Source organism: Panthera leo, chromosome E3 (genome assembly GCF_018350215.1).
Source record: "Panthera leo isolate Ple1 chromosome E3, P.leo_Ple1_pat1.1, whole genome shotgun sequence".
NCBI lineage: Eukaryota > Metazoa > Chordata > Mammalia > Carnivora > Felidae > Panthera > Panthera leo.
The window spans coordinates 31500520-31528015 of NC_056694.1; the positions used below are offsets into that span (position 1 = coordinate 31500520).

Genomic DNA, 27496 nt, shown 5'->3' on the forward strand with positions numbered 1-27496 from the left:
ACCACCACCAGGGCACATGAAATCAAAGGGGCAGACATCTTGGAGCAAATCCAAGGTTGACCGGATTAAGGTTGACTGGCTGCCTTTCAAATCGTGATCACTAACCTCAAAAGGCAGTCCCCACTCTGTCCGATCATGCTTTCAACTCTGCCTAGAGTCTGAGAGAGTCTTTTGTAGGACAGTTGGCCAATGAAAAGTCTTTCCTTCTCCCTCGACGGGCATTTGGGGGTCCCACAATGATAGGGATGGCTTACTATTTCACCTCCTGTCCCTGGGAGTCCTGCCGGTCCCCAAGCCCTATCCAACAGCCCCCGAGCCCCTCTCTCTGAAATATGAAGGAAGACAAACTTTTAAGGAGCATCTCCGCCTGCCATGATCTGCAAACTCAAAGGACTTTAGAAGACACAGAGCCAGGGCAGGGAACAGGAAACAGAAAAAATATATTGGTATTGATAGTTGATACCGGCATTTTCAGACATATAGGAGAACAAATTATGTAAGAGACGTAAGAATAGTGTGTTCTAAAGGATCAATAAAGAAAAAAAGCAAGAGCTCTTGGGAATTAAAAACAAGGACAGAGGGGCACCTGGGTGACTCAGTTGGTTGAGTGTCCAACTCTTGATTTCAGCTTAGGTCATGATCCCAGGTCGTGGGATCGACCCCCACGTTGGGCTCCACACAGAGTGTGGAGCCTGTTAAGATTGGCTCTCCTGCTCCCTCTGCCCCTCTCTGCCACTCGCACATGCTCTCTCTCCCTCTCTTTCTCTCAAAAAAAAAAAAAAAAATGAGGATAGAACTTAAAAATTGAAAAATTTGGGGGGCACCTGGATGGCTCAGTTGGTGAGCATCCAACTTCAGCTCAGGTCATGATCTCATGGTTTGTGAGTTTGAGCCTCGCATCGGCCTCTGTGCTGACAGCTCAGAGCCTGGAGCCTGCTTCCGATTCTGTGTCTCCCTCGCTCTCTGTCCCTCCCCCGCTTGCACTCTGTCGGTCTCTCTCAAAAATAAATTTAAAAACATTAATTTTTTTTTTTAAGTTGAAAATTTTTTGTATGATAAAGGTGTAGGGATATGTTGAAGGACAACCATTTGCAATGTGGAAAACTGAAAACAATGTCCAAAAATAGTGATTAAGCACATACAAACACTCACACACACATACAATGGGGCATGATCTTGAAACATTTTATTGTCCCTAAAGTGGATGTCAAAAAAATCTAGGGGCGCCTGGGTGGCTTAGTCGGTTAAGCGTCCGACTTCGGCTCAGGTCACGATCTCACAGTTCGTGAGTTCGAGCCCCGCGTCGGGCTCTGTGCTGACAGCTCAGAGCCTGGAGCCTGCTTCCGATTCTGTGTCCCCCTCTCTCTCTGCCCCTCCCCTGCTCATGCTCTGTCTCTCTCTGTCACAAAAATAAATAAAAACATTTTTTAAAAAATCTAAACATTACAGGGCGCCCGGTTGGCTCAGTCAGTGTAATGTGTGGCTCTTGATCTTGGGGTTTAAGCCCCATGTTGGGCATAGAGATTATTTAAAAAATCCAAACATAATGGCATTGCACACTTAAAAACTTAAATTTGGGGCACCCGGGTGGCTCAGTTGGTTAAGCGTCCAACTCGGTTTCGGCTCAGGTCATGATCTTGGGGTTTCATGGGTTTGAGCCCAGGGTCGGGTTCTGTGCTGGCAGCTCAGAGCCTGCTTGGGATTCTCTGTCTCCTCTTTCTCTGTCCCTCCCCCAGTCGTGCTGTCTCTGTCTCTCTCAAAAATAAATACACTTAAAAATTTTTTTTTACCCTTAAATTTATAAGATCTCTTCTTAAGTGTTCTTACCAAAAAAGAAGACAAGGAAAAAAAAAAAAGCAAGAGAACACAAGCAATCTCGCAGAGATGATGGGTTCATTTATTACCTTGACTGCAGGGATAGTATCATGGGTATATGCATACGTGCATGAATTCATCAAAATATATACATTAAATATGATTTTTTGTATGTTAAGTATACCTCAATAAAGCTGGAAACAGAAATACATTGGATATCATTAATAGTGATTGTTTCTGAGTGGTGGAATACTCAATGACCTTTATTTCTACACGAATCTTCTATTTTCCAGAATTTTCCAAGGAACATATGTATTACTTTTTTTTTTTTTTTTGAAAGAGAGAGAGTGTGAGCAGGGGAGGGCCAGAGAGAGAGGGAGACACAGCATCCAAAGCAGGCTCCAGGCTCCCAGCTGTCGGCACAGAGCCGGATGCAGGGCTCAAAGTCAGGAACGGTGCGATCATGACCTGAGCGAAAGACTGAGCCTCTGAATCACCCTGACGTTGGGCTCTGCGCTGCCTGTGTGCAGCCTGCTTGGGATTCTCTCTCTCACCCTCTCCCTCTCCCCCTCCCCTTCTTGTGCTCTCTCTCTCAAAAAAAATACTTTAATAAATAAACAGACTCCTAAAAGGAGACAGTAGGATGGTCGTTGCCAGGGGCTGGCGAGGAGGAACAAATGGGGAGTTGGTCAAAGGGCACAGAGTTTCGGTCGTGCAAAATGAGATAAGACCCAGGGATGTAAAATTCGGTATGGTGACTGTATTAAGGATACTTAAAAATAACCATAAAAAAAACTCACTATATATTAAAAAACAATACTGTGTTGTATACATGAAATTTGCAAAGAGGGTAGATCTTATGCGTTCTCAAAGCAACAGTAAAAAAAGAAAGAAAGAGAAAGAAGATGGTAATTCTGGGACACGATAGGTATGTTAATTAGCTTGATTATGGCGATCATTTCACAACATATATATATATATATATATATAATATATATATATCTCAAATCATCCAGTTGTATACCTTAAATATACGCAATTTTTAGTTGCCAATTGTACCTCAACAAAGCTGGAAAAAAAGAACAAACTGTTGATGCCCAAAACAACAGGGATGAATCTCACAATATTTATGCTGAGGGATGGAACGTAGAAGAGTCTATACTGAATGGTACTATTTATATAAAATGCAAAATAATTCATAGCAGTAGAAAGCGGATATTGGGCCGCTCTTTCTGCCCATGGGGTCCTGTCCCCATGCTTTAATAAAAACACCTTTTCTGCACAAGAAAGAAAGAGAAAAGAAAGAAAAGAAAGAAAGAAAGAGAAAGAAAGAAAGAAAGAAAGAAAGAAAGAAAGAAAGAAAGAAAGAAAGAAAAAAGAAAGCAAGCAGATCAGTGGTTGAATGCGGGCGGGACGGAGGAAGGCATGATTTACAAAAGGGGACTTTCAGGGGTGACGGATGTGTTCTTGATCTTAATGGTGCCGATCCTCGTACCTTATTGTATTTCTTTGAAGCAGTGAGGAAGTAGAGAGTGAATAATTTTAGAGCATTGTCTCACTAGTTCTCTTCAGCATTAAGAGTCCCTGTGGGGCTTGCGGAAAACTGGTCCTCTGTGAACCAGTCTGGAGGATTGTGCCTTCCACCCGAGCCCCGAGATTTTCCAAGCCTGGGGGGAGGGGGTGGGAGGAAACAGGGGTATAACGTGGGTGAGAGCTGAGGGCAGGAGGCCTCCCTCATCTCGACCAAACCATCACCATGGAGAGCCACATGAAACCACCACCATCAACAGCCAGGAGGAAATCAATTATGATTTCCTGTTGTTGTTTTTTTTGTTTGTTTTTTTTTTACCCAGGTACACAACCTTAGCTACCGTATAACCAGGGTCCTGCCACGCTCCCCTGTAAGGAGTTTTCTCAGATCGTCAGCATTTATATTATTGGGTCAATTGAGAGAAAGCTAAGCTGATGGGGGAACTGGCTTTGCCACGAGAACCCATGCTGTTCCGATATCCAATCAAGATCCTATCTCCTGTTAAAAGAAGCTCGAAGAGCTGTGTTTGGCCGTTTCTGTTGTGAAAAAGCTGCATGTCATGCCGGGTGGAGATCTATCTATATTTACATCTACATCTACATCATCTCTAGATCTCTCTGTATCTATATTAAAAGTAGTTGTGTATTTTAAAGTCATTAAAGATGTTCTTTTTCTTATTCCTGGGGAGGGGTGGCAGGGATCTCTTCTCAGGTTCATGGACCAGTGCGATTCCTTAGATGTTTCCTTATTATACCCTGTTTTTCTATTGTTTTATTTCTTTATTTGTCAACGTCTTTTGTATATAAAGGATCTTTTTTTTAAGAGTTGGTTTATTTTGAGAGAGAGAGAATGCAAGTGAGCAGGGAAGGGACACAGAGGGAGGGAGAGAGAATCCCAAGCAGCCTCTGCACCATCAGCGAGGAGCCCAACGCACGGCTCGAACTCCCCAACTGTGACATCATGACTTGAGCCGAAACCAAGGGGCGGATAGATGCTTAACCGGCTGAGCCACCCAGGCACCCTTGTATATGAAGGGTCTTAAATCTTTGTCTTCTATTTGGCGTTCAGCCTCCAGTCCATTAAATCTGAAACGAAATTAATTAACAGGGCCCTTCTTTTATGTTCCACCCGGTATGTACTAGACTAGTATGACAACTTTAAACATACCGTTGAGTAATGCTGACACTCCCATAAAATGCCATATACACCCCTAGTGTATACGCATCCCTACGCAACGCTCAGGACTGTGGGCAGTGCCCCAGTTCCATACTGGTCTCTCTGGATCTCTTCTAGGCGTTTGTGATGGCTTCATGAAGGTTATTGGAAGGAGTATGAAAGGGAAATGAAGAATATGAATGAACCGTCCCTAACTTCTTGGCAACCTTCTCTACTCATCCCTACCTCTAGCCTTCTGTTTTTAACTCCATGACGACCCTGGATTCACTTACAGCGAATGGAATTTAAAATTTCACCTGGAAGCAATGTCATGCCCAATGGCGTATTTGCAACTACGTGGATGGAACTAGAGGGTATTATGCTAAGTGAAATCCGTCAGAGAAAGACAAATATCCTAGGACGTCACTCATACGGGGAACTTAAGAGACAAAACAGAGGAACGTAAGGGAAGGGAAGGAAAAATAATATAAAAACAGGGAGGGGGACAAAGCACAAGAGACTCTTAAATATGGAGAACAAGCAGAGGGTTACTGGAGGGGTTGTGGGAGGGGGATGGGCTAAAGGGGTAAGGGGCATGAAGGAGGACACTTGCTGGGATGAGCACTGGGTGTTATATTTAGGGGATGAGTCCCTGGAATCTACTCCTGAAATCATTGTTGCACTATATGCTAACTATCTTGGTGGTAAATTTAAAAATTAATTAATTAATTAATTGTTTTTAAATGTCATGCCCAATGGGGAGATAGGTTCCTAGTCAACTTCTGACTTACTAACCTTAATTTTTTCCTCCTAATCTCTGCAGACAAGACTCCTCATGACCTCAGCTTTTGAGGTGATACCCAGGGGAGCTGGTTGCTGAGAAGATGGCAGGAAGGGTTTCCACAGAATTTTTATAAATGTATCCTTTTTTTTGGATTACTCATTTTGCTTCTGGAACTTTCTGCAGTGGCTTTCTTGTCTGATCACATAACTCTTTCTCTTGCAATGATGGTGTTTCTGAAAAATTTTTAAGTTTATTGACTTATTTTAAGAGAGAGAGAGAGAGAGTGGGGGAGAGACACAGAGAGAGAAAATCTCAGGCAGGCTCCACACTGTCAGCATAGAGCCCGATATGGGGCTCAAACTCACAAAACCATGAGATCATGACCTGAGTCGAAATCAAGAGTCAGATGCTTAACTGACTGAGGCACCCAGATGCCTCTGGAATTGTTTTTATTGTTATTACTTCAATGTTCACGTTGTATGGAGCATGTCAAAATTCCAGAAAATTCATCTTTCAGCCTAGAAGAATTAGCAAATCTTAGAAGTGCCCAGAGGCTTAGAATAACTACTCCTGGTATTGTAAAATGGAAGCGTCCAGAGCAAGCACCTGACTATAATTTTATGTTAAACCCAGATATCTTTGGGCCTTTGGATCCCCTTAAACCTCTTTGAGCATTGTTTTGAGTAGAAATAAACTCTGGCTTCTAAAAAGCTTGTTACCTGAATTTCGGAATGTTCTTGTTCCCCATATTGCCTCTGTGAAATCTCTATTTCTTCCTGCAGAAATCCTTGGCTCTCAACGTCGTGTCAGGTGAAGAAATCAGTTTCCTCTTGCTTATTGCTGGCCTCTCAGCATCACCGGAGACCCAGAGGCTGCCTGCCCCCTGGCTCTTCCCGTAACCCCCTCGTTAGTGGGGGGGGGGGGGGGGGGGTTAGTGTGATGGAACATCACAGCATGTGTTGCTTTACCATTTGCCTGTCCTCACTTGTGTTTCTGGCTTGGAACTTGGTCTGTTTGTCTGTTGGGTTTTGGCTTTCTCCTCATTGGCCCTTCCTTCCAGTGGCTCAAGTGTAGTTTCTTGTCTGTTACAATTTGTGGAGCCATCCTCCTGCTCTGTCCCTGCCTTTGACTTGGCGTCTGCTCTGTTTTCCTCTACACTTGTTCTTTTTTTGTTGAGTGAAAATAATCCATTTGTGTTGTATTACTGTTTTCAGTTTCATTCCTGAAACAAAATTAGGACCTTAAATTCTTTTATTAAACAAAGCTGGAGAACCAAACCAAACCAAAACAAAACAAAACAAAAAAACACTATCAAGCTGGAAAAGAGAGATAAATTGACTCTTAGAAATGGGGGCTTGGGTGTCTGGGTGGCTCAGTTGGTTAAGCGTCTGACTTCAGATCAGGTCATGATCTCATGGGTTCGTGAGTTCGAGCCCCGCGTCAGGCTCTGTGCTGACAGCTCAGAGCTTGTAGCCTGCTTCTGATTCTGTGTCTACCTCTCTGTCTGCCCCTCCCCTGCTCAGTCTCTCTCTCTCCCTCTCTCTCTCTCTCTCTCTCTGTCTCAAAAATAAATTAACATTAAAAAAAAATGTGGACTGTATCAGGGCACCTTGGTGGTTCAGTCAGTTAAGTGTGGGACTCTTGGTTTCAGCTCAGGTCATGATCTTGTGGTTCGTGAAATTGAGCCCAGGTTAGGGCTCTGTGCTGACTGTGTAAAGCCCGTGTGGGATTCTGTTTCCCTCTCTCTCTCTCTCTGCCTCTCCTCCACTTCTCTCTCTCTCTCTCTCAAAATAAATAAATAAAATTTAAAAAAAATTAAAAAAAAATAAAAGGAATGAGTCCAGACACCTGCTACAACATGGATGAACCTTAAAACCAATATGCCAAGGGAATGAGGCCAGGTGCAAAGACTGCATGTTGTAAGATCTCATTCACACGCAATGTGCCGAAAGCAAACCTAAAGAGACAGAAAGTAGATTAGTGGTTGCCTGGGGCTGAAGCTGAGAACAGGGCTTGACTCTAAACGGACATAGCAGATCATCTGAGCGATGAAATGTCATAAAAATGATTGTAGTGATATTACGAACTCTATAGATGTAATAAGTGTCATTGAATTGCACACTTGAAATAGGTAAACTTTATAGTTTGTAAAGTATACCTCAAAAAGCTATTGAAAGGAAACACAACAAATTTAAAAATACTCAGAGATACATAGTTTAGACTTTGAAGTCCACGAGTTCAAGGAAACTGTTATGGGAACATCTCTCTGTAGTGAGTGTTTTTTGTAAGATGAACGCAGTGGAGTCACTCCAGAGGTCATGTCCTGACTTGAATGCAAAATCATAAAGTCTGGAAGTTTCTAGAAAAGAGGTGAGCCCTCTTGTTTAGTGAAAGAAGAGAACGTGGGAGTATGGATCAGGGAGTGAAGTCTTTCCGTAAAAAGGATGCTACTGAGACAGACTTCTCTTGTAGAATTCCATGCGTCCACCAACCTCCGAAGATTCGTGACCTGCAGATTTATTTGGGGCACTTTGGTCTTGGCCTCACACTTGGCAGCTGCTGAATTGTGAGCCTGGAGTTCATACCATGGCCTGCTAGGCTCAAGCCTCAGTCCTCACGTGGATCCAGGGACACAGAACATAAATATAATCCCGGCAGCCGATTTGCCCAGCAAAAATGGCGCCGGACACGAGATATCTTAATGGTTCCTGTACTTAGTGCTTCAATCACGGCTGACCCTTCCCAAGGAAACGTGAGCTCCCCCTTCCCGGGAGCTTGACCCCAAGCCAACAGCAGTGACAGGAAACATCTGGGAGTGTTTCGCCCCTCTGAAAATTTTCCTTCCTTATCTTTCTATCCATACGCTGGATTGGTGGGAGAGAGTCACCCAGTTTTCCAGGGGGGGAGAATAAAGTTCCCCTCTTGTTCCTGTTCTTCTTAAATTTGAAAGAGTGTTCGTCCTATCCTAACATTTATATAGGTTTACTTATACGAAGTTTCTCGAACCCGTGTTCTCTGTTCTCCCTGGGGTTCCTTGTGCTTCACGTGAATCTCAGGAGTACTGACTAAACCATTTTTTTTTTTGGAGGCAACTCACTGGATTTGAAGATCAAGACAGATGGCTTCCTGAGGTCACCTAAAAAGGTATCACAGACAAAAAACACTTACAAAGATTGTTTAGGGAGGACAAGAGTACCGTGTAAGAGATCAGCCCTTCTTGCACCCTGAGAAGATCAGATTCAATCAACTATTAGTCTATCCTGTCATATTCATGAGAGTAGATTTCAGATTCTATCTAAATCTAATGTGCCTCCAAATGGAAAAAGGAGGGTTATGATTCATCTTTTGCCTGCCTACCCATGACTTTTTTTTTTTTTTTTTTTTTTAAGCTTCTCCGACAAGGACGCGGTCTGTTTGAGTATCTGGAGGATAAGGTTACCAAAGAGCGCCCTGCGAAAGCCTTTTCACACTCGCTACTGGGCTACATTATCTTCACCAGCCTGGGATCGGTGACTCCAGTTATGGGCATTGCCGTCACAATCGGAGCTTAAGACAACATATATAGTGGTCATCATCGGGATCGTACTCGTTTTTCTGACTATCTCTGGAAGTATAAACATGCTTCCAGAGATCCTTTGGAGCACAAGAAGCAGCTGAGAACACCCACCTTGTCTTGTATCAGGTTCCACCTCAAGGCCAGTACCTGCTTGGAATCTTATTTTTTTTTTTTTAATATTTATTTATTTTTGAGAGAGATACAGAGTATGAGTGGGGGAGGGGCAGTGAGCGAGGGAGACAGAATCGGAAGCAGACTCCAGGCTCCGAGCTGTCAGCACAGAGCCCAATGTGAGGCTCGAGCTCAAGAACTGTGAGATCATGACCTGAGCCGAAGTCAGACGCTCAACTGACTGAGCCACCCGGGCGCCCCATTCTGCTTGTAATCTTATATGGAACCTGACTGTCTCTACACCTCCAATTTTGCTTTAGGCACCATTCTCAAACTTGAAATAAGACCCTGAAAACTAAAGTGAAAGGGATTTTTAACATCTCCGCCTTACTTGGAACTGATTATTCCTTCTGGAGTTTTCTAAAGCTCATGCTATCTGGTTCTAGCCCCTCTCTCCTTCCTATGGCTGACCTGTTAGCGTCCGTCAGCCCATATGCTGCTCCCTCCCCATTGGTCACTGAAACCTGCCAGAGAATCCCAAGTAGACTCCACGCTACCAGCACAGAGCTCGACGTGGGGCTCGAACTCACGAACCGTGAGATGGTGACATGAGCCAAAATCAAGAGTCAGACGCTCAACCAGCTGAGCCACCCAGACACCCCTCGTTGGTATTTTTTTAAACGACTTTATTGAGACAAAAATCACATACTATCCAATTGATCCACCTATGGGAATAAGGGGTGTCTAGTATATTCAGAGTTGTATAACCATCATGACAATTGATCATAGAACATTTTTGTTGCCCCCCACAAATCTCATCCAGATTAGCAGTCACTTCCTGCTGCCCCCCCTACCGTAGGTAACTACTGATTACCTACTCTATAGCTCTGCTCACTCTGCACCTTTCATGTAAACGGAATTGTACAATATATGGGTTTTTGCAACTTACCATCGTGTCTTCTAGGTTCATCCACTTTTATTTTTATTGCCAAACAATATTCCACTGTTACGGTTAGACTGCCTGTTATGCATCCGGTCATCACTTGATGGACAGCCACTGGTTTTTGGCCGTGTCTCTCTGCAACGGCCTTTTTGCCATACCCCAGACACTGTCACCCGCAACACAGGAGGCTGGATCCCCACCTTCAGTCATTCTAGTCTCTGACCACAGCTTCCCAATCTTTTAGATCATTTACACTACTGTTCCCACTGTGGAAATGCTTATCTCCGAAGACCCCCAACACAACCACTGCCAAATTGCTCATTTTCCACGAGTCCCGTAGGGTCTTTACTGCTCCCATTATCTGACTTGGAGTCTATATTCCACCATCAATGTTTCCCACATGCCCTCAAACCCCTCTTCCTCTCTCTCCTGCTCTGCCTCTCTTCTTAAAATACACAAATGTTGGTCAACTTTACCAATGACTTCTTGGGTGTCTGTACTGACGTAGCTAAACATTGTGTTCCAACTGACTCTTTCTTATTGGTCTAAGACCAAGGTCAACCATGTCAACTGGGCAGTCAGCCCTCTCGTCCACATTTATTGCCAGCCCCCAACTTCCCATAGGAGAGGAGGAGAATCCATTCTCAGGAAGTTTACCACCTTAAGAAAGGAGACCTTGGCTCAGTGAAAAGTTGGCTGGCTTCTTTATGACCCTTCTGTGAGTTCCTCATGGTCTTTAAAGGACCTCAACGATACTTTAGACCCAGCTCTCTATTTGGTATCCCTTCACATCATACCTTCTAAGAGTTGTTATGGGCTCAGTTGTGTCCCTTCAAAAACCCCTGTCGAAGCCCTGACCCTCAATGTGACCGTATTTGGAGATGGAATCTGTAAAGAGGTAATTAAGGTCAAACGAGGTCATATGGTTGGAACCCTAATCCAACAGGACCACTACTGGATTGTCCTATTGGATCGTTCTCTTGGAAGAGAATCAAGTGTGCATGGGCACAGAGAAAAGGGCACCTGAGGATACAGGGGAAAGGTGGTTATCCACGAGCCAAGAGAGAGGACTCAGGAGAAGCCAAATCTGCCCACACCTTGATCTTGGATTTCCAGCCTCCAGGCCTGTGAGAAAATAAATTTCTGTTGCTTAAGCCATTCAATCTCTGTTGTTTTGTTATAACAGTCCTAGCAGACCAATGTACTAGTCATATAATTTTTCTACTTGGAAGAAAAAGTAGATGCTCGTATTATCAATGAGGAATAGAGGTATCAGTCATGGAAGCAAATGAACCAGGATCTTGTCCAGAACTCTATAAAGTATATCAGACTGTCTCCCCTTTGAGGAAACTAACACTTCATGTTAAATGGTCTATCCTTCCAGGAGAGGAGTGACTTTACTAAATTGGAGATGTAGAAATCATATTTGGAAGAAGTCACATATGAGGAAAGCACTGTTTGAGGATTATCATATGACTCCAGGCTTGACTATTGATTAGGCATTTCAAGTTCGTTTGTCATAAAAATGTTTAAGGGATGCCTGGGTGGCTCAGTCAGTTAAACATCCAACTCTTGATTTTGGCTCAGGTCATGATCTCACGGTCGTAAGATGAAGCCCCAGGTCAGGCTCTGCACAGAGCGTGGAGCCTGCTTGGGATTCTCTCTCTGTCTCTGTCTCTGTCTCTCTCTCTCTGCCCCTCCCCTGCTCATGAGTACACACACACACACACACACACACACACACACACACTCGCTCTCTCTCTTTCTCTCAAAATAAATAAATGAACATTTAAGGGTGGCTGAGTGGCTCAGTCAGATAGGTGTCTGACTTCTGCTCAGGTCATGATCTCTCAGTTTGTGAGTTCAAGCCTCACGTCAAGCTCTGTGCTGACAGCTCAGAGCCTGGAGCCTGCTTCAGATTCTGTGTCTCCCTCTCTCTCTGTCCCTCCTCTGCTCATGCTCTGTCTCTCCCTCAAAAATAAATAAACATTTAGAAAAAATAAAAATAAACATTTAAAAGTGTTTAAGCACATACAAAAATAGTACGAATATAATCAATACCCAGGTACCACAGGCTTTGAGAAATCTTTATAATTTCTTATATGTCAACTGTATCTCAATAAAATAAACTATCTTGTTATCTAGGGCAAGATCTTAACAATTTGCCTACGTACTTTAGACTTTAAAAAAAACTAAGACATTAGGGGCACCTGGGTGGCTCAGTCGGTTGAGCGTCCGACTTCGGCTCAGGTCATGATCTCGCGGTCCGTGAGTTCGAGCCCTGCGTCGGGCTCTGTGCTGACAGCTCAGCGCCCGGAGCCTGCTTCGGAGTCTGTGTCTCCCTCTCTGTCCCTCACCCACTCTTGCTCTGTCTCTCGCTCTCTCAAAAATAAATAAACTTTTAAAAAATAAAATACATAAGACGTTACAGTTACATTGAAGTCTGCTGTGAAGTCCTTGCCTGACTTACCGCTTTTCTCCTCTTTTCTTAGACGTAACCCGTGGAAGGAATAATCACGGCCTCCTGAGGTATCCACGTTCTAATCGCTGGACCCTGTGGCTATGTTACCCTCCGTGGAAAAGGGGACTTTCCAGGTGTGACTAAGTGAAGGACTTTGAAATTGAGAAATTATCTTAGATTAGCCAGGTGGGCCTACTGTAATCCCGAAGGTCTTTATAGAAGGGGAAGCAGGAAGGTCAGAGGGAAGGAGGTGCGAACCGGAGGCAGAGGCCCGGGAGGTGCGGGAACAGAACCCACAGGCACCAGAAATTGGGAAAAGCAAGGAGACAGACTCTCCCCTCGGGGCTCCAGGAGGAACGCGACCCTGCTGACACCTTGATCTTGGCCCCGTGAGACCCATTTGGGACTTCTGGCGCCTCCAGAACCGTAAGAGAATAAACGTGTGTTGTTTGAAGCTGGTAGGTCTGTGGGGGTCGGTTACAGCGGTAACAGGAAATCAGTCTCCAGGGCACGGATCTCTTCTGCTGCGTCTGCTTTGCTGTAAACTCCTGTGCAGCACGGTTTTCATCTCACACATGATAGGGTTCGTCCCCAGCAGTTTAAATTGGGCATTTTATTATTATTATTTTTTTTAATGTTTATTTATTTTTGAGAGAGAGACAGAGAGAGACAGAGTGTGAGCAGGGGAGGGGCAGGGAGAGAGGGAGACACAGAATCCGAAACAGGCTCCAGGCTCCGAGCTGTCCGCACAGAGTCCGACGCGGGGCTCGAACTCACAGACTGTGAGATCATGACCTGAGCCGAAGTCGGACGCTCAGCCGACCGAGCCACCCAGGCGCCCCTGGGTCTTTTTTTTTTTTTTTTTTTTTTAAACACCTCTTCCATATCTCTACTAAGCATATTTAGGCTTTCCTCCACTTTCTGGAACACGTGGGATGCAGTTGTAATAACTATTTGCTGCGTCGTTCCTGGATCGGCTAGAACTGGGTCACTCCGCTCTACTTCCTGCCTGCCTTGTAGGTTTTCACTGGCTGCCCCGCATTGCCGTTGTCAAGTGGTTGCGTGTCCGATATTTTTCTGGGGGCTTCTAACTGTTCTTGCGCTCTGTTCGGAGCGTAGCTACATTGCTTGAAATCGTTGGATCTCAGGTCTAGCTTTTAAAGCTTGTTAAGCAGGATCAGAAGATAAGGCTGAGACTTCCTGCCACAGAAAAATGTTCTACCCAGTGCTCCCTCCCCTCCCCCCGCCCCGGGGAATCACCAAGTTTCCTCTGGCTGGTGGAACTGGCAGTCACCAGGCCTGCTTGAGTCCTGGGTGTTGCACCTTGCACCCCCTGGAGTGGTTCTTTCCTGGCCCCAGCTCCCTCGCACACAGTGTCCCCCTGAATACTTGAAGGGCCCCTTGGAGGGCTCTGGGGCTCTCTCTGGACAGCCCTCTCTTCTCTGGTGCTCTGCCCCGAGAAGTGGACTTTTGGCGGCCTCCCCACCCTCTCGGCTGGGTCCCTCTGCCTCAGGGAGCCCGCGGGGCTGTGCCTCTGTCCCCTCCCTGTGCTGTGGCCTGGAATCTCTCTCTAGGCAGTGAGCTGGGGACAAATGTGGGGCTCTGTCTGCGTCCATCTGGGCTGCTGCAACGAAAGACCACAGTCGGGGTTGGGGGCGCCTATGAGCTGCAGGAATCCACTCCTCGAAGTTCTGGAGGGCCTCTGCAGGCTGCAGACTTCTGGTGGGTCATGTGGCAGGAAGAGGGGCATCCCATTCTGGATGAGTCGCCCTCATGATCCACTCGCCTCAGGTAGGCCTCGCCTCTTATGGCCTCACGCTGGGGGTCAGGGCTCCAACATACGCATCTGTAGGGGGGACACTAAGAGTTCATAGGAGGCTCGTCTTGCTTGTTTACTTCCTGTCCCCCTGGGATCGCTGGCTGGCCTGGTCTGTGGTCCAGCAACTTGAAAACCATTGTTTTCTATACCTTCTAGGGCTCTCATGCAGGGGGGTGTCTCTGATCCCTGTTGCTCCTTTCTGACCAAAGCAGAAGTCTTGATTTTATGTAATTTTAACTAATTTATTATTAAAAATTTTTAATGTTTATTTATATTTGAGAGAGAGAGAGAGAGAGAGAGCATGAGGTGGCGAGGGGCAGAGACAGAAAGAGAGGGAGACAGAATCCGAAGCAGGCTCCAGGCTCTGAGCTGTCAGCGCAGAGCCCGATGTGGGGCTCGAACTCACGAACTGTGACATCATGACCTGAGCCGAAGTCGGACGCTCATCCGACTGAGCCACCCAGGTGCCCGTTAACATAAATAGTCACATGTGGCGAGGGGTCTCTGCACCAGACAGCGCGGGTATAGACTGGTCACCACGCAGGACATCTGCACTTACAGATCTATGGCCCTATCCGAGGCTGCCTGCTCCTTGAAGAAAAATACTGTTGTTCATTGATGTATCTCACCACCAAGCTTCCCATAGACATTTAAACCACTGTTCAATGAAAAAGTGAAGAATACACTTTTTATCATTGGCTTTGAATAAATCTCAGAAGTCAGCTAGTCCAATGCCCCCATTTTGCAGACAGGGAAAATATGGCCCAGGGAGATGACACAATCGGCCCGAGGTTGTTCAGCTGAGCGGAGCCCGACCAAGCACTAGAACTTGAACTTCCTGGTTCCCAGTCCGGCACTAACTTTACCACATCACGCTTTTTACAACATTTGACTCAGTAAAATTGTGGGTTGTGAGTATCACGTTTGTTTTAGTTTGTTACGACCCTTAAGAATTTCAGTTTTTGGTATTGAATTTACTATTACTTAACCACCCAAATAAAAGAATCTTCTAGGCCTGTTGTGGTTGACATGTCAAAATGTTATGGTCACAAACGAGTCCACGTCTAACTGGCACAATCTGAACAACGTCAATTTCTTGCCTTCAAAAGTAGAACACGTGGACATCGGGAGAAGCTGGGAGAAGGGCACATGGGACTTCCCTATACATGTTTTAGGAATATTTGGTGAATCTATAATTATTTCAAAACGAAAAGTTAAAAGTTTAAAAAGTTTAAATAGTACTAATCCGCAGACTGTTGTAATGAAAAAAAAATCAACGTCAGTTTTTCCACTGTTACATTTGGGGCCAGAAATGCCATTGTAATTATAAGAACTGACCACAAGGTGTCAGTAGTGGTCTGCCAAAGCCCTTTGAAACTTGCTTTTTGTTGTTGGGTTCCCCCCACCCCTTTTCCCTAAAGGAGAGTTGTCATTCTTTTTTTTTCTTTTTTTCATGTATTACTTAATTTACTTTTTAAAATTTACATCCACGTTAATTAGCATATGGTGCAATGATGATTTCAGGAGTAGAATCCCGTGATTCATCCCCTATGTATAACACCCAGTGCTCATCCCGGCAAGTGTCCTCCTTAATTCTCCTTGCCCATTTAGCCCATCCCCCACCCACAGCCCCTCCAGCAACCCTCAGTTTGTTCTCCGTATTTAAGAGTCGCTTATGTTTGGTTCCCTCCCTGTTTTTATATTGTTTTTTGCTTCCCTTCCCTTATGTTTACCTGTTCTGTCTCTTAAAATCCTCGTATGAGTGAAGTCATATGATATTTGTCTTTCTCTGACTAATTCCGCTTAGCACAATACGCTCTAGTTCCATCCATGTTGTTGCAAATGGCAAGACTTCATTCTTTTTCATTGCCAAGTAATACTCCATTGTATGTGTAGACCACATCTTCTTTACCCATTCATCCATCGATGGACATCTGGTCTCTTTCCATACTTTGGCTATTGTCGATAGTGCTGCTATAAACATGGGGGTGCATGTGTCCCTTCGAAACAGCACACCTGTATCCCGTGGATAAATGCCTAGTAGTGTGATTGCTGGGTTGTAGGGTAATTCTATTTTTAATTTTTTGAGGAACCTCCATACTGTTTCCCGGAGTGGCTGCACCAGCTTGCATTCCCACCGGTAGTGCAAAAGGGTTCCTCTTTGAGAGTTGTCATTCTTGAAACGACTTGACTTAAGCGCATAAAACTGCCATATAGATTTTTTGACTTTTACTTATTAAGTAATCTCTACCCCCAAAGTGGGGCTCAAACTCACGATCCCAAGATCAAGTGTCACGTGCTGATACCGACTGAGCCAGCCAGGTGCCCCAAAACTTCTGTATTCAAACGTAACTTTTTTCTAAATTTTTTTTTTTCATTTAAGTTTATTTTGAGAGAGAGACAGAGAGCAAGCAGGAGAGGGGCGGATAGAGAGGGAGAGAGAGAGAATCCCAAGCAGGCTCCACATTGTTCCCACGGAACCTGATGGGGGGGCTCGAACTCATAAACAGCGAGATCATGACCTGAGGGGAAACCAAGAGTCAGATGCTTAACAAACCGACCCACCCAGGCACCCCAAACAAAGTTTTTTTTTCTGATTGGGAGCATTGTGAAATCCCAGTATCCCACTCTTTTTTAGGTGAAAACACAGAAAAACCTAAGGAAAGGAATGGAGTTTTAAAAAGGCAAATTGCCTGGGGGTGGGGGATGGAGGGTGGGGAGCGCCTTGTGGCTCTGTCTGTTAAGCATCCAGCTCTGGATCTCGACTCAGGTCACGATCTCAGTCTTCGTGAGTTCGAGCCCCACGTCGGGCTCTACGCGGACAGCACGGAGCCTGCTTGGAGATCTCTCTCTCTCTTTCTCTCTCTCTGCCCCTCTCAAAATAAATAATTTTTTTTTAAAGGCAAATGGGACACTGTCTAGAGGAACCTCCCTCTCCAAAGTGTGGTCCACAGACTGGTAGCACTGAGAGTTGGTAAGAAATGCCAGACCTCAGGTCCTACCCCAGATCTACTGAGTCGGATTCCCAACAAGCTCAAAGGGCTGATGCCACTGGCCCAGCAGTTGGTCTGATTATACCCACAAAATAATGTCTGTACGGATAGGTGTATACACATAAAACATAGGCCTTGTATTAAATATTTATTACACATCAAACTTTGGTTCTGATCTTGCAACAACAACAGAACTTTAGTGATAACGCCTTGTAGAAACTCAAGCCAAGACATTAGTCATGTTTTTAATAATTTAGTGATAATGGTTTACCCCGATCTGTTGGTTTTGCAGTGAAATAATATATTCTATTATCACTTAATAATTACTGATTTCCAAGAGTGTGTCAGATGTCCCCTCCTTTCTTCAGACTGGGGTTGTTATGGAAGTATAAATGTTCCCAGGATTCTCTCGGAAGGTTCTGCGATAAAGCTTTCAGAGTTTCATAGTTCACTTTTCCACAATAATGCTTCCACTTTTTAATCTTCTGATACGGAGGTTTTCTAGACCCATTACATTCTCTTAGAGCACTTGACGAGTGCAGTTCACTTTTCCATATCCTTCCTCCTAACTTCTGTATTTGCTCTAGAACATTCTAGTGCTCCTCTTGGGTCTTCTGCCTTCCAAAATGGATTCTTCATGTGAATGGCTTTTGTAATATTAACATTTCTTCACTGTATTAAACCTATTCTCTGCGGCGCCCGAGTGGGTTAGTCAGTGAAGTGTCTGACTTCAGCTTAGGTCACGATCTCGCAGTTGGTGAGTTCAAGCCCCGCATCGAGCCCTGCATCGGACTCTGTGCTGACAGCTCGGAGCCTGGAGTCTGCTTCGGATTCTGTGTCTCCCTCTCTATTCCTCCCCTGCTCATGCTGTCTCTCTCTTTCTCAAAAATAATAAATAAACATTAAAACAAATTTTTTTAAGCTATTTTACTTCACAGCCTTTTTCAGAATTCTGACTTAATTGCCTTCGTGAGGCAAATCCTTGCCAGCGCTGAATTTTTCAGTTGTAAAAAGCACAGATTCAAAACCCCCACGCTTTGCCGCTTCTGTTGGTAAACACCCTGAACTTTGTTCAGAAAGCTTTGGCTTTCCTGAAGGACAGTTTGCTCCTTGGTTCATCACATCTCATTGTTGACTTTTCCTTCCTTGTTTTTGCATTTCGTTCCTGGGGCTTTGCTGATCTCATCAGTCTCTGCTTTATTTCCTCCCGGGGAGCATCGCCTCTCTCGCGCTGACCTGCCCATCAGTTCGGCTGTACCGCGATCTCCCACTTGCTGGATTTTCCCCAACTAAATACAAAATGCTACACTCACCCTTGGGATGGCCTTTTACTTAGTTATTTAATTTTGAAAAAAAAATTTTTTTTATTACTGAAGTACAGGTGACATCAGGATGGCCTTTTAAATTGTGGCTCAGGCAGTTAAGCACCGACTCTTGGTTTCTGGTGTTGACTCGGGGCTTCGTGAGTTCAAGCCCCCGCTCTGGGCTCTGCGCTGTCTCTGTCTCTCTCAAACAAATAAAACTGAAAAAAAAAAATCCCCTTAGAAGCCCTGTTGCAGACCAGTGGTCATCAAGGAGCATATATTCACAACCAGCTTTTTTTGTTTTGTTTTGGGACAGAGAGTGCTCAAGTGAGTGAGGGGCAGAGAGAGAGAGGGAGAGAGAGAGAGGAGAGGAAGTAGGGCTCACCCGATTCGGGGCTTGAACTCACAAACCATGGGCTCATGACCTGAACTGAAGCCCAATGTTGTTTTTCTTTTTTTGAAGTTTATTTATTTATTTTGAGAGGGAGACAGCACGTGCAAGTGGGGAGGGGCAGACAGGAGGAGGGAGAGAGAGGATCCCAAGCAGGCTCTACGCAGTCAGCACAGACCCCCCAACAGCGGGGCTCAAACCCACGAACCTCCAGATGGTGACCTGAGCCGAAATCGGGCACTTAACCAACTGAGTCACCCAGGCGCCCCCACCGTGACTTAGATTTAGAATGCGTTCACATTTATGCCTTTTGGCAAATGTCTTTTAAATGTTGACTTCAATTTTGCTGTAAGTCAGTCTAGAACAGCAGATGGAAGTCTGTGCTCAGTGCATTTTATAACAACTTCGCAGAAGGGAAAAATGGCTTTGGACATATTTTTGGAAACATTCATGGGTTTACTCAAGGGGGAAGGTGTGCCCTCTTTATATTTATGGTTTCTGCGAGTTTCCTAATAAGCCTTGGCACCCAGCCAAGGGATATAAATGACTGAGTAAAATTTATGATCCTTCAGTATGTTAAAAAAACAAAAAAACAAAAGTCAGCCCTCTCTTGTCGATCTGTTGCATTCATGGAGCCTGACAGCACTTCCCTTTCATTGAAGGCAGTGTTTTTTCAACTGCAGTCTTGGTGGTGAGTTACCTTCTGATGTCACATTAATTTTCGTCATTTATACACATCCCAACAACCTCGCATCTCCAAAGAAAATTCTTTTGTGTTAATGCTTACTTATTTTGGAGAGACAGAGAGACAGAGCACGAGCAGGGCAGGACAGAGAGAGACCCAGAATCCGAAGCAGGCCCCAGGCTGTCAGCACAGAGCCCATCGCGGGGCTCGAACTCACAAACCGTGAGATCCCGACATGAGTCAGTGTTGGACGCTTACCAGACGGAGCCACCCAGGCGCCCCCCCCCCCCCCCCCCCCCGCTCGCATCTTGAAAGACAAAGATCCTGGCCTCTACATTCAAACAGATGAGGTTTTTGCTTCATCACAGGGTCCTGGTGTTCCTGCTGGTTCCGTACTCCGTTTTCCAAACCCACGTCCCGGAGGGCCTTCGAATGGCATGTTTTATTCTAAGTATCTTGAGTGTGGGAACCGTGACTGGCGGACTTGGCTTCTGGCAAACTGCTCTGAATGTAGTTGGTGCTTGTATTTGTTGAAAAGGTGAATGAAGTTCCCTAGGTTCTATCCACAGTTCTGGAAGGACCAGTTCCCAGTGGCCTGAGCTCCAGAGCCTGGAGGCGGTTGAAAGTACTGGAAGGATTAACTCCATAATCACAGGGTAGGGGAGGAAAAATCAGCTGGGAATAGTATTGAGGGGAGACAGAACACAGGGGAAAAGGATCCTCTATGCCCATACTGGGGCAAAAAAAAAAAAAAAAAAAAAGTAGGGGCAAGAACTGAGCCTGGGTCTCAGAAGGGAGAGCCCGTCATTTCTCATGCTTCTCTGTTCTCAGAAGCTACTACGATTTAATGGGGTCCTTTTTTCTGGTAAATGTGTTGTCTCCCCCAATACGAGCAGGGAACTGTGATACACCATGATATTAAACTAGGTGTCAAATCCAGAAAGACAAAATGTCCTTCAGAAGCAAAGATCTGCTTTCCTTTTTTTTTTTTCTTTTTAACGTTTGTTTATTTTGACAGAGAGAGTGTACGAGCGGCTGAGGGGCAGAGAGAACAAATCCCGAGCAGGCTCTGCACTGTCAGCATGGAGCCCGATGTGGGGCTCGAACTCACCAACTGCAAGATCTTGACTGCGAGATAGTGACCTGAGCCGAAGTCAGACGCCCGGCCGACTGAGCCACCCAGGTGCCCCAAGGATCTGCTTTCCTATCACTGTGCAGGGCGTCCTTCTGGAGAGCTCCTGAAAAGTTACTGGAAAAAAAGTGCTGACAAGTAAAATACAAAGGCTGTCTTATTGGCCCCCAAAACCACTTACGTAACTGCTTTTTTCCCCCCTTTGAATACTTAGGGTTCTCTTCCCTTATCTCATGTTTAGTAGCCAGCTTTGCAGTTAGTTACGTATTCAAATTAATGTCCAAGCAACCAGCCTACGGGACATAAAGGAATCCAGACAATATTTTTGTAGGTTTCTGACCCTTCAGTATTTTGTCAGAGCTTAATTTGGAAGAAGTATAGCCCAGGTGATTCGCAGGGATTGTTCAGTTCACTTGATGATTCAAGAAGGAATGGAATAATATTAAACTTTTTTTATGCTGTGCACGGAGTTCCATATGATTAACTGACAAATGTCAATGCATGTGTCTTGTACACTTATCATATGGTTGCTGGGCAAAACATTTAGCATAGGTCTTTCACATCCTGAGTGCTACCAAATTTCCTTTTCTGGTACAGGTATGTAATGTGAGAAAACAGATCATTTTCGTTTTTCTTCTTCTTCTTCTTCTTCTTCTTCTTCTTCTTCTTCTTCTTCTTCTTCTTCTTTTTTTTTTTTTTTAGTTTATTTATTTGGGGGAGAAGGGGCAGAGAGAGAGGGAGACACAGAATCCGAGGCAGGGTCCAGGCTCTGAGCAAGCGGGTCAGCACAGAGCCCAACGTGGGGCTCAAACCCACGAACCGTGAGATCACGACCCAAGCCGAGATCAAGAGTCAGACACTTAACTGAGCCACGCGGGCGCCTCCATTATTCTTTCTTATTTGACGTTGTCCCTCTGGTCAGTCCATTTCCATAAGTAGTGATAATGGTCCCAAGATTGAGGCTCCATTTTTAAGGCAGTGAGTCTCAAGGATTTCCCTGCTGCAGTGCACCGAAGAGATAGGTCACCCCTCCGTCATGCCCCTCAGGAATAGTTTCTCCAAAGTCATCAACTCCGGGGCAGTGGGGGGGGGGGGGGAGGGAACGGACCAGGGAACATGCTTCCCCACGTCTGGGAGGTGGTGTAGCATTGCAAGTGCCCCATCCCACCCCCAAGATTATGCTGGAAAGCTTACTCTGTTCATTAGCTCCTCTAGGGAAAGGTAACTGAACACCCCCTCTGACACAGGTGCCTTACCTACACACACTTTATACCGTCCTCACCACGCCCGGGTTGTTATCCACATTTCCAGGAGATCGAAGCAAGCCTCTGAGCTGTGAGATGCTGGCTGGGGCCACCCACATGGTAGGGAACAACTTGGCAATTAGCCCGTGTTTCCCAGGCCCCAGAGCCCCTCTCCTCTCACCACTAAGCTCCCTCCTAGATCTCAGATGTTCACTGTCTTCGTCCGTTTGGCTGCTCTAGCAGAGTATCATAGACTCAAGGGCTTAAAGACCCTGATTTCTCAGGGGCGCCTGGGTAGCTCAGTTGGTTAAGCATCTGGCTGCGGCTCATGTCATGATCTCACAGTTTGTGGGTTCGAGTCCCACATTGGGCTCTGTGCTGACAGCTCAGAGCCTGGAGCCTGCTTCAGATTGTCTGGTTCAGATTGTGTGTATCTCTCTCTCTGCCCCTCCCCTGCTTATCTTCTCTCTCTCTCTCTCTCTCTCTCTCTCAGAAGTAAGTAAACATTAGAAAAATTTAAAAAGAAATACACATTTATTTCTCACAGCTCTGGAGGCTGGGAAATCCAAGAACAAGGTGCCAGCTGGTCTGGTGTCTGGTGAGACCCTCTTCCGGCTTGCAGACGGCCACCTTCACATGGTGGAGACAGATGTCATCTCTCTGGGCCTCTTGTAGGAGGGCACCAGTCCCCATTCAGAAGGACTCTGCTCTCGTGACCAAATTACTCCCCAAAGGCCCCAGCTCCTAACACCATCACCTTGGGGATTACAATTCCGACCTAGGCACTCAGGGGGACACACACACAGATTTATTCCACAACATTCACCTTGTATTTATTTGGAGGAGTTTGAGAGAGAGTGTGGTATTTATCACAATATAGAACATTCTTGTTTTTTCCTTTAGAGGCAACTTAGGATGTAAATAGGTAAAACAAAAACCATTCTCATCGTGTGGTGCAGGCCAGCTTCAGCTGAGAATCTTGGAGAACTTTATCTTCTTTAAAAAATTTTTTTAATAGTTATTTTTGAGAGAGAGAGAGAGAGCAGGGAAGGGGCAGAGAGAGAGGGAGACACGGAATCTCAAGCAGGCTCCAGGCTCCAAGCTGTCGGCACAGAGCCCGACGTGGGGCTTGAACTCACGAACCGTGAGGTCATGAGCTGAGCCGAAGCTGGATGCTTAACCGACTGAACCACCTGGGCGCCCCGAATCTTGGAGAACTCTATACCCGAAACAGAGCTAACACTGCCACCCCTGCCAGGGTGTGGGAGCTGAGTCCTGAGACGGCCCAGGGGGCAGTCACTCCCGCATTTCCAGATGAGCACTGGAGATGACCTACCTTCACTGAGATGTCTACTCTAGTGCCCAGCTGAAAAGAAAACCAAGGGGACCAGAAAGAGTCCTATATAGTGACTCCTAATACAGTCAAGTAAGGAGGGCAAACCCCCCACCCCACCCCATCATATCCAAGGGAAGTAAGGAGACTGAAAGCACAGACTGACGGAACACACCCTGGGAAAAACAAACCTATAGAAAAGGAATGGTGTCTCTTGAGAATCCAGATCGTCGGGTCACAGGATGAAGTCCGACGGCTGGGCATTTGGGTTACCTGGATGGGCTCCGTGTCGTCACAAGGGTACTTCTGAGAGGAAGAAGAGAGCCGGAGAGGAGCCTGAGTCAGGCGTCCAGTTGGGGGGAGGCACCGGGGGCCCAGGAACTCGGGCGGCGGCTCGAAGCTGGGAAGGGCGAGAGAATTCTCTCCTGCAGCCTCCCGAAGGAAACCAGGCCTGTCGGCACCTTGACGTTAGCCCGGGGAAGCCCATTTCGGTCTCGGGATTGTCAGATAATGAATGCGTCAAGCCGTTGAGTTTGTGTTGATTCGGTAGCAGCAGGTGCAGGCGACTGACACGAGCCCATTGAGTTCTTCCTCGTACTGGCAGAATGGCGTGCAACTTCCCGTGGCTTTTCGATGTCCTTCAGGGCCTGGCCTTTGCTCGGGTTGTCGCCCTGGTGCCCCGCCCAGCTGGCCACGGTTTGGCCACCTGGCGATTTCAGGATCTTCCCACTTAAATGTGTCCTTTTCTCTCCGTGCAGCCCGGCAGCTCGTGACTTCTTGTACATCCTTGTTGGAACGGAGACCTGACAGGCTGCTGGCCCGGAGAAGAGCCTCCTTCTTAGAGGACCCTTCACTGAAGTCCCAGCCCCGGTCAGTGCTCCTTGCATGTTTCTGTCACAGCGCTTCCCTGGACGGATTTGCGTCCCCTCTGAATTCGTATGTCTCTGTATCTGGGGATTAAGGCCTTTGCCGAGGTGATTAAGGTTAGGGTACAAGAGTGAGCCCTAAACCAGCAGGAGGGGCATCCTTATGACTCACCAGGGACGTGTGTGAACGCAAGAAAGGCTACAAGGGGACACGGCGAGAAGGTGGATACCTGCAAGCCACGGGGAGTGCTCACAAAAACCAACTGTGCCATCACCTTTATTTTTAAATATTTATTTTTGAGAGAGAGAGAGAGAGACGGAGTGTGCAACTGGTAGAGGGGCAGAGAGAGAGAGAGAGAGAGAGGATCTGAAGGAGGCTCCGTGCTGATGGCAGAGAGCCTGACATGGGACTTGAACTCACTAACGGGGAGATCATGACCTGAGTGGAAGTTGGACGCTTAAGGGACGGGAGCCCCCCAGGTGCCCCCCCCCCCATACTATCATCTTTATCTTGGACTTCCAACCTCCAGGACTGTGAGAAAATTCTTGTTTATAGCCTCCAGGTCTGTGGCCATTTTGTTAGGACAGCCCGCGCAGGCTAACACATCTGGTTTGTAAATCTATGTCCCCTTGGCGACCGTGAGAGCCACCTAGCTAGTCCGTCTGCTCTCTGCTCTGTCTTGTCCCTCCTTCGGCCTAGTCTCTGCACAGGAGCCCAAGAGAACTTTCCAGAATGTAAACCAAGGTTAGGCCCTCTGGATTCTGATTTGTCAAGGAACTCCCACACCACACAGAACGGCACGTTCCCAATCACGGCCCCTCTCTTCTTTCAGACCTTTCTCCCCTTACACCCACTCACCATATGTGCCTTTCCTGCTCCCCAGACACCAAGCTCCAGCCTCAGGGCCTTTGCACTTGTTCTTCCCTCCGCCTGGGGCACGCTCCCCATCTCCGCACAGCTGTCACCTTCTGAGGCCTTTTGTCACTCAGCTCCCACCTTCAGTGTAGCCTTCCATCACGGTCACGTCACCTGGCCTCAGTGTCTTTGGTTTTCACTGGTCTAAACGGTGGACACCCCGCTCCCGATCCCATTCCTGGGTGGTAACTCTGCCTTGCCCGCGGTTGAGCCCCAGAGCACAGGGCAGGGCCTGGCCCCCAGGGGCACCTGGCTGTTACAAGTGGGGTGGGTGACGTGGCATTTGCCTGGCACCTGCAGGGCAGGGAGCCAGGCCCTCGGAGAGCCAGCACACGGAACGCGGCCGAGGCGGGCCTGGCATCCACAGCTGCCCCCTAGCGCTCCGCCTCTTTTTCATCTGGAAGACGGGGCGTGGGGGGGGGGGGGGAGTACAATATGGTTGTTCCGCGGCCCCCCAGTTTCCATTCGCAGAGTAGGGAGCACCGGAGGCGGGCTTGCCAAGGGTGTCGGGAAGCCCTCTCGGTCCCCGAAAGTGGGTCAGTTCCCGGCCGGGCGCCGCGCTAAGTCCCCGCTGCTCCGCACACGCGGCGCCCGGAAATGTGAACGTGCGTCAGCCAGCGGTCGGCTCTCGCGCCCAGCGAGCGCTCCACCGGCTCCGGCCGCGGCCGCAGCCCGCCGCGCCCCGCGCGTCCCTCCCCGGGGCCGCCGGGGCCGCCGGGGCCACCGCCGCCGCCGCCGCCGCCCGGCCCGACGTGGCGCCGCCGCCCCCGGCAACGACGCTCGCGGGCGCAGCCAATGGCGGCTTGTGCCGGGAGCCGGGCGCGGCCTCCCGCCGCCAGAGGGCGCCGCGCGAGCGCAGCGGAGCCGCTGCTGCCGCCGCCGCCGGTCGCGGAGGGAAGCTGCGAGCGAGCGAGCGCCCAGGCCTCCGTCGCCGCCGCCGCCGTCGTCGCCGCCGCCGCCCGCTCCGCCGCGCGCCGCTGTCCGCCCGCCGGCCGGCGCGGCCGTCCCCGCAGGTAGGGGGGCGCCGCCGGGCCCTCGCGCGCCCCCGGCCCGGCCCGCGCCGCCGCCCCTCCCCCGCCGGGCGCCCCCGCCCGGCGCGCGCCCGCCGCCGCCTCGTGCTCGCGCGCGGCCGTTAACGGACGCCGGGCGGGGGAGGGGCGGCGGCGCGGAGGGGCGCGGGCAGCGGCGGCGGAGCGGGGGTGCGGGAGGGGGGGTGGGGATCGCGGCCCCCCGGGGTGGGAAGGGCGGAGCGCGCGCCGCCAACCGGGCCCGGCTGCTCGCGGCGGACGCGGGCGGGCCGGGTCCCGGGATCCCTTCCTCCCCGCCTTCCCCTCCACTTGCCCTCGGGGCGGCGGGGACCCCCGCCCCCCCGGGGGCGCGTTGGCGGGACGGGGGCGCGAAGGGCTGCGGCTCGCTGTCCTCCGCGCCCGCATGCGTTTCCGCTGGCTCCGCACCTCCTTTCGCCTTGCTTACCCCCCTCCCCCACCAGCAGTGTGTTTTGATCATTTGTGTGTGTCCGCTGACCGTGGGTCCCCTAATTGAGGATTTCGGGTTTGGGGGGCGGGAAGGATGCGCGCAGAGTGCGTGGCTAGTTGATTTCATACCCCCCCCCCCCCCCCCCCGCGCAGTCCCTCTTTTCTTTTGCGCCGGGCGCACATCTAGGACCCGCGGCGAATGGTTTCCTGTCTTTACCGGGGATGCGGACACCGCCGGGCTTTAGGTTTCTTTCCCCCACCCTTAAGGAATGGAGACCTGTCAGTTCTCATTAGCGCGAATTCACGGTTGGGGACGGTCATCGCAGGGGTGTGGTCAAGCAGCGAAGCGCCGGCTGGGCCCGAGAGTTTGCGCCTGCGCCCGGGTTGGGGAATTTGTCGTGCTCGGGCATTCCACCCCACCCCCCCCCCCCCCCGGCCCCCAGTGTTTAGAGATCAGAGGGGGCACCCTTGCTTAGGGATTGAGAGAGCGGGGATCTGCTTGACATTAGACCTGCACGGCCCTGGAGGGTGGCCGCTGGCCTCTCGGGACTGTGGAGCACTTGGTGTGTGGCTAGACCCAGGTGAGATATGCTCAGGGTGAAAAATACATACGTGGTTTTTTAAACACTTGGTATGGCGGGGGGGGGGGGGGGGGGAAGGTTATCACATTTATAATTTTTGTGTGTAATACATATTAAGATGGTATTTTGAACACAATTGGGTTAATTAAAAGCGTTAAAATAATTCCCTCCAGTATCTTGCCACTTTTGTTTAACGTGGCACCTTGGAAATTTGAAATTACATATGTGGCTCGCATTGTATTTCTATTGGACCGCGCTCAGAGCATCTGAGTGGGGGCAGGTTGGCTGGGAGCCTGTGCCCTCTGCTTATCTTTCCCTGCTTCTCTGATGGCATGTGGCCTCCTGTCCCCCAGGCCCTCAAGGAGGCCCTGCCTCTTCCTTCTTACCCTGAGCTGAACTGA

The 27496-nt window shown here is 48.1% G+C and overlaps 1 protein-coding gene and 2 long non-coding RNA genes across 4 annotated transcripts in view; 2 read left to right on the forward strand and 1 right to left on the reverse strand.

Annotated features, from left to right (window-relative positions):
* Positions 1-4334: 4334 nt before the first annotated feature.
* Positions 4335-5498, forward strand: LOC122209906. Its single transcript, XR_006197825.1, has 3 exons — positions 4335-4477; positions 4640-4875; positions 5325-5498. It is a non-coding gene; the product is annotated as an uncharacterized LOC122209906 (long non-coding RNA).
* A 725-nt stretch (positions 5499-6223) lies between these two features.
* Positions 6224-25457, reverse strand: LOC122209907. Its single transcript, XR_006197826.1, has 3 exons — positions 24983-25457; positions 10693-10783; positions 6224-6507 (listed from the first exon to the last, which is right to left on the reverse strand). It is a non-coding gene; the product is annotated as an uncharacterized LOC122209907 (long non-coding RNA).
* A 550-nt stretch (positions 25458-26007) lies between these two features.
* Positions 26008-27496, forward strand: part of ZC3H7A (zinc finger CCCH-type containing 7A) — a 36179-nt gene continuing 34690 nt past the window's right edge. Inside the window, exon 1 of one of the 2 annotated variants that reach the window (XM_042921108.1) lies at positions 26008-26052. The gene's annotated coding sequence lies outside the window, so the exon portion shown is untranslated. Of the gene's footprint in view, positions 26053-26971; positions 27096-27496 lie in introns of those variants that run through there. The other variant, XM_042921110.1, reaches the window with a different exon arrangement.